Raw genomic sequence first — 6,713 nt, forward strand, 5'->3', positions numbered from 1 at the left:
CAGCCCCCCTCCACTGAACAGATGCAGAGAATTCTTCCCATCAATGAAAAATAAAAGTGTTATTAGTTTTTTTTTAAATGTTGAGAATCTCTCTCCTGTTAATCACTCCATGAAAGCCACACCTTTTCCGGTGGGGGGAGGGAGGGGTTATATAACCCGGAAATGTGGGTGTGGCTCAGTCTCTGCAAGATGGAGGAGGGAGAGGTTACGACTCGCTGTCTTTAGTGGCTTTGCACCCTACTTCAAATGGTATGAAACTGCACTTGAATTTGGTGGCCTCGCACCCTGCTAGAAGTGGTAAGAAACTGCACTTGAATTTGGTGGCCTTATACCCTGCTTGACATAGAATTTCAAGGATTAGCCGTGAGTCAACTACCAGCCCACCAGCCGTGAGTGAGTGAGTTGCCAGTACAACAGGCTTGATTGACTGAGACGCCAGCCCAAGAATCCATTTGGCGCACAATTTGCATACTAGCCCTCTGGAAACCAGTCCCTTCAGCCCACAACACCCATACTAGCGCTCCAGAAAGCCCCCCCCCCCTCCCAACTGGCCACCAATATTAGAATTGGTGGAGAGGTGGAATATTGCGTTGGATGACCAGCCCTCCTGTGTGATGCTGGGACCCAATGGGTCCCACTTAGTCTAGTATTTAATATATTTGTACACTAAGTGCCAAAGAGTTAAAAACAGACACAAATCCACCTGCTTTCTATTCAAATGAATCTATATTAATTGTTTCCAATGTCTCCTCAGAATTCTATTCCAATAATTGGTCACTTGACCATGTGGATATATTGCCATTTAAGCATAGGTATTACTTCTGCTTCCACTATTCTGTACAAGTTCAAATAGCCAGCAATAGAATTCCTGGAATGATCTGTGGTGTGTGATGTCAAGTTTCAACATTACAGCCAAGATTGCAGGAATTTGACATAGTTTACTGACCAGAATTATCTAGCATCCCTACTCTATTTCTTGATCAAAGCAAAAATTCCCAATGGCCAATGCCATAAGCCTGTCTTAATGCAGGACCTGACAACACTAAGACATCAATACAATACATTTGGTTACAGTGATACATGTCCCTGGACTTGAATCAACATAGAGCATGTTGAAAAAAAGGCCTATTTCAACTGAAAGATGAGAATTACTTTGCAAATAGGTCTTTATATTGTGTTAATAGTCTATTGTTGCTGTATTCACCTCATTTTTTCTCTGCAACCTCAGTCAAGCAAATCCAGTCTCTCCTTATATCTGCAATATTCCAATGCAGACATCACCATGGTGAAATTTCTCTGCATAATCGTCCATGCAATCTCATCCTTCCTACTATCTGGTGATCCAAACTTCGCACAAAGCTCCACATGTGGCTTCACCGGTTAAAAAAAAAATTGTGACATGATTTCTCAGCTCTTACATTCTATGCTAAAGCCAATGTATGCAAGTATCCCCTATGCATTCTCCACCACCTTTCTCACTAGTACTTTCATTATCATGGATCTATAGATATATCCCAAGGACCCTTTGTTTATCAACCCTTCCTTGGGTGCCACCATTTACTTCATATACCATTCTTGTTTTTCTCCCCAAAACATGTTACTTTGCACTTCTCTAGATTAATTTATATTTACAATTGCTCTGCAAATATTCAAATGTGTAGCTGATCTATATCATCCTGTAGCCTTATGTCCCTGCCCCACTTAGGAAATCTGAACGGAAACCTCTGGAAACTTTGCGCCCCACCCAAGGTTTCCGTGCGGTTCCAGAGGTTTTTGTCAGTCTCCCTAATGGTCGAAAGTGGTTTCCGCTTCTTCTATGTTCCGGCGATTATTTCAAAAAATAATCGGCGGAACATAGAAGAAGCGGAAATCACTTTCAACCATTAGGGAGACTGACAAAAACCTCCGGGAACCTCCAGGAACCGCACTTAGGAAACCTGAACGGAAACCTCTGGAGATGTTGCGCCCCACACAAGGTTGCCATTTGGTCGAAGCCAGTGGAGTGGGATTGCTATTTACTTTCAGGCAGTCGAAGGCAATCTCCTTCGCTGACCGGCCAATTTGATTGGCTCGTTGGAGTTTTCAGCAAAGATCCTGTATGATCTTTGGTTTACAAGACCGAGAAGATCCGCCGGAAGGTAAAATGCCCGCCAACTTTATTAAACTTATTAAAACCGTCTCCACTCCTTCTCCCCCCCCCTTTCTCTCCCCTTCTCCCCACTTCACTCCCCTTCTCTCCCCTTCTTCCCCCTTCTCTCTCCCCTTCTCTTCCCCTTCTCTCCCTCCTTCCCGCGCTCTCTAAATGACTTACCGTGCTCTGTGGCAGCCGTTTACCTTCCTCTTCATCGCGCAGACAGTGCTCCTCCGCTTTCCCTGGCCCCCACCTTCGCGATTTGTTTGTGTGTGTGTGTGTGTGTGTGCGTGCGCGTGCGTGCGTGCGTGCGTGTGTGTGTGTGTGTGTGTGTGTGGGTGTGTGTGTGGTCGATAGCAAAGATCCTATAGGATCTTTGATCAGTAGATGCAGCTCATACTTCAGTCGAGGCTTTCCAGGCAAGTGACAAAAACCTCTGGTGACTCATGGAGTGTGACCAGAACCTCCGGGAACCTCACGGAAACCTTTGGTGGAGCGCAAGGTCTCCAGAGGTTTCCGTTCAGGTTTCCTAAGTGGGACAGGGGCATTAAGCAAACCTTCTTCATGATCTACAAACCACCATTTTTCATAGCAAGTTAAAGGATGAAATGACCAAGGGCAAAAGGGCATATTTGACATAAGTGTACGTCAGCCAGCCGCAAGTTGGAATTCATGTAAACATTTCTTGTAGAAAGCACATAGCCTTGACTGGTCTGACTCTTATTGCTCCTCAAACATGAAACCTCATTGCATGGCCTTTGCTATCAGCTACTCTCTGTCATTCAGTTACAATCTGAAATAATAGAATACATCAACAGTCATTACCACCATCATTATCAGTTTATATTGTCCTCATGAATCACATAGAAAATAATGAAATTCAATGCATTATATAATAATTTTGGAGCAAGCTGATGAAATGCAAATTGGGAGTCACCCATGTGCCTTTGCTTTAACACATTCCTTTCACCAATTTTACTTACAATCACCTCAATGCTCGGATTTGTGATCTGCTCTGCTTTTTTACTTGGCCATCAGTCTCGTTGTCAAGGAGGTAAAAGAGCACAGCACATTAAAGAAATGGGATATTTTAATTCTTAAATTTCTCACTGTTGAGTTTATTTCCCAATTATTTTTGAAAGTGGAAAAGTGCTCATCAAATGGGAAGGCGGAAGTTGCATCTGGTAAACTGTTCTGTGTGATGAATGCAGAAAGGTTTATGTAGCAGTGATGAAGGCAGCCTTTAATTCTCTCTGAGACCTCTCTGCAGGAATGGTGGAGGTGTGGAGTCTCATAATCGTCTCACCAACAGAAGCATGATTGATGGCAGCCTGAGATTCAAAACAAGATTTTGTGCTCATTCTTTTCAAAACTCAGATGGTAACAGCTACAGTATTGTTGAGACCTGGCTCCACTTTCAGAGAGACAACTAGTCTGGCAAGATGGAGGTTAAAGGCATCATATGACTGCTGCAGTCAGCTCTCCTGTAGAGGTGTCATCTTTTGGATGAGATATGAAACCCAGATCCCTGCCGCCCTCACAGAGACAAAAGTTCCAATGGTGTTATTTTGAAGAGGAACTGGGATCTTAGCCATAAATCAACATCCAGAAAAAGCTTTGCATCTTATCATTGTCACATTGTTACTTGCAGGAGGTTACTGGACACAAACTGGCTGATGAATTCCCTACATTACAATGGTGGCTCTGCTGCAATAATACTTTGTTGGCTGTATTGTAAAACATTTGGAGATGATCTGAAGTCAAGAACGGCGTCATAGAAAGGTAGGTATTTCTGTCCAACTATGTAACTCTCTGTGTTGTCTGCTCACTTGAGCAACACAACAGGCCGTGTGTGAGGGATGTTGTCAGAATGCCAATCTAGGCCCCTGCCTCTTTACTTCAAATCCCAGTGATGTGCTGAATGTTTTTTTCTGGTGACCCTCAAAGCTCTGCTTTGGCCTGATTCATTCGGAGTTGGTGGTGTGTGAGGAGAAGGCGATTTTTCCTCCTGAGGAGCAACAGATAGGATACCCCTAGGATAGCCCTGGCAGCTGTGCTCCAGTGTTTCTAATAAAAGGGGTTGAAGGTAAATTCAGGAATGTAAGATAGACACAAAAAGCTGGAGTAACTCTGCGGGACAGGCAGCATCTCTAGAGAGAAGGATTGGGTGACATTTCGAGTCAAGACCCATTCCTTCTCCACAGAGATGCTGCCTGTCCTGTTGAGTTACTCCAGCTTTTTGTGTCTATCTTCAGTTTAGGCCAGCATCTGCAGTTCCTTCTTACACAATTCAGGAATGTAGCTGGCATACGCATCCATGGTCATTTGCTGGTGAGAACTCCCACTAGCGGGGCAGGAACAGAACAGCAGTGCACTTATCAGTGGAAGATACTGGCTGATTGTGAGGAAGATTATGTAGAAAAATGACCCTGGGCAGAAATTCCAGAGAGCCCTCATTTCAATTGTCACCAACTGTGGTAAAGATGATGTATTGGCTGCTGTGACAAGTGGCGTATCAGTGCTGTGCTGCGAGGCAGCTTTGAATGCAGTCAGGGAAATGAAAACAACATCCTCTGGAAGGAGTATGAAATATAACAAATGATGATGATAAATCAAGACTACCTTGGAACAACAGGCAGCAAGTACTGTTGCAGGAAGCTGTATAGAGCAGCAGCAGCAGTTTTGGCTGATGGACTGCTCCTCAAGCATATTAACAATGCCAACTGTGTTATAGATCCTGAGGAAGATCTTCTAAGCAGTGTATGCTCAGTTCCCCCCTCCTCCCTCCAACACATTAACTCCTTCAGCTGCCTTCATTGAACTGAGTTTCTGCTCCTGTAACCATGATTCTAATCCTGACTTCCATGGCTCCTGGTGGGCACATTCAACTCTAACATTCTTGTGACTCAGAATCAAGAAACTTGATTGATTTCACAGGCAAATGTCAGAACCGAGCTTTGAACAAAGTTACATTTCCCAGAGGTATGAAGAACCTGTAGCACATCCGACGATCTGTTGAAGTGAGGTATACGAGGCCTAATGCAGATCGGGTGGACAATCAGCAAGAGTACAGCCTACCTCATGGAAATCAAGTCAAACATAAGGAAACATGGACAAAGAAGCGTATTGATTGAACCTGTCTAAATAATGCAACAGGTCATTTAATTTTTGTGAATGCAAATGTTCAATGTGAAAATGGCATTTTTGAAATCATTTTCCAATGTGAATGTGAATGATTCCAAAAGGGGAACCAGGATGTATTAGTGAAGTAATTTCATTGTTGGTTAACTTGCCTGCTTTTGTTTTATACACTTAACTGTTTTTGAAATATATTATTAGGCATATTTGAAATGTGGCAGTTCATTAAGAATTATTAATGAAGGATAGGGGTTGTTTGCTGACAGTTTTATTACTGCCCTTCATTTATGTCAGCAATGATACTCGTCAAGAAAAATCATTTTTTAGGAACTTTCAATGTATCATGAAATTGCAAGTGAAATTGTATGCTTTTTATACAAACAACCATAATCACAAAATTGGCACGGTTTGTACATTATTTCACTCCACCAATTTTTGTTAACGCCCTCATTACAGAAAGGAAACCTGTAATAAGGCTCCAAATTCAAACTTATGTGGCAGATATATTTATCATTAAAGTAGTGGTTTGAATGCTGCTCCATTAATTGTTGATCTTCTTTGCTCTATATTATTTGTACATGCATTCCACACAAAAAGAGATGACTTGGTAAATGAGTCAGGTTGGTTGCTTGCATACTGGTTATTTAACTTAATTGGAAGTCAAATGTTTCAAAGGTTTCAAAGGCCTTTTATTGTCACATGTACCAATTACGGTACAGTGATATGTGAATTGCCATATAGCCATACTAAAAAAAGGGAACAAGACACACAACTACATAAAAGTTAACATAAACATCCAGCACAGTGCATTCCCCACTTTCATCACTGTGGTGGAAGGAAATGAAGTTCAATCTTGATCCCTCTTTATTTTCCCATGGTCGAACCATCCATCGGAGCGATCGAAGCTCGCGCAGCTGGCGGTCGAAGCCCCCGCGCCGGGGCGATCGAAGTTCCCCCATCGGGGCGATTGAAGTTCCCACGTCTGGGCGGTCGAAGCTCCTGCGGCTTGGAGCTCGGTCTCCCACCAGGGACCGCGTGCTCCATGATGTTAAAGTCCGCAGGCTACACGTTTGGAGCTACGACGTCATTCCCTACCAAATGGATCACAAGCTCCACGATATTAAATCTGCAGGCTCCCTTGGTTGGAGCTCCCAAATCGATCTCCTGCAAGAGGCCGCCAACTCCTCAATGTTTGGGCGCAGTGCGGACAGAGTTACGATACGGAAATAAAATTGCATCTCCGTCGAGATACGAGATTTAAAAAGTTTCCCCCAACCCCCGCCCTACTCCTCCCCCCCCCCCCCCTCCCCACATAAAACAAGCTAAAGAGCTCTAAAACATCCATTTAACACAGGGGGTGGCAACCTACGGCCCACGGGCCGAATTCTGCCCGGAACCCGAAATCATCCGGCACACAGGCGTAGATTTTTTTCCACAATCACCC

At 43.7% G+C, this 6,713-nt stretch overlaps 1 long non-coding RNA gene across 1 annotated transcript; it reads left to right on the plus strand.

The window, feature by feature from the left end:
* Positions 1-2,086: 2,086 nt before the first annotated feature.
* LOC116984485 lies at positions 2,087-5,512 on the plus strand. The gene is made up of 3 exons (XR_004415043.1): positions 2,087-2,138; positions 3,783-3,913; positions 5,069-5,512. It is a non-coding gene; the product is annotated as an uncharacterized LOC116984485 (long non-coding RNA).
* Positions 5,513-6,713: the final 1,201 nt, after the last annotated feature.

The sequence above is a fragment of the Amblyraja radiata genome, chromosome 2, assembly GCF_010909765.2.
Source record: "Amblyraja radiata isolate CabotCenter1 chromosome 2, sAmbRad1.1.pri, whole genome shotgun sequence".
NCBI lineage: Eukaryota > Metazoa > Chordata > Chondrichthyes > Rajiformes > Rajidae > Amblyraja > Amblyraja radiata.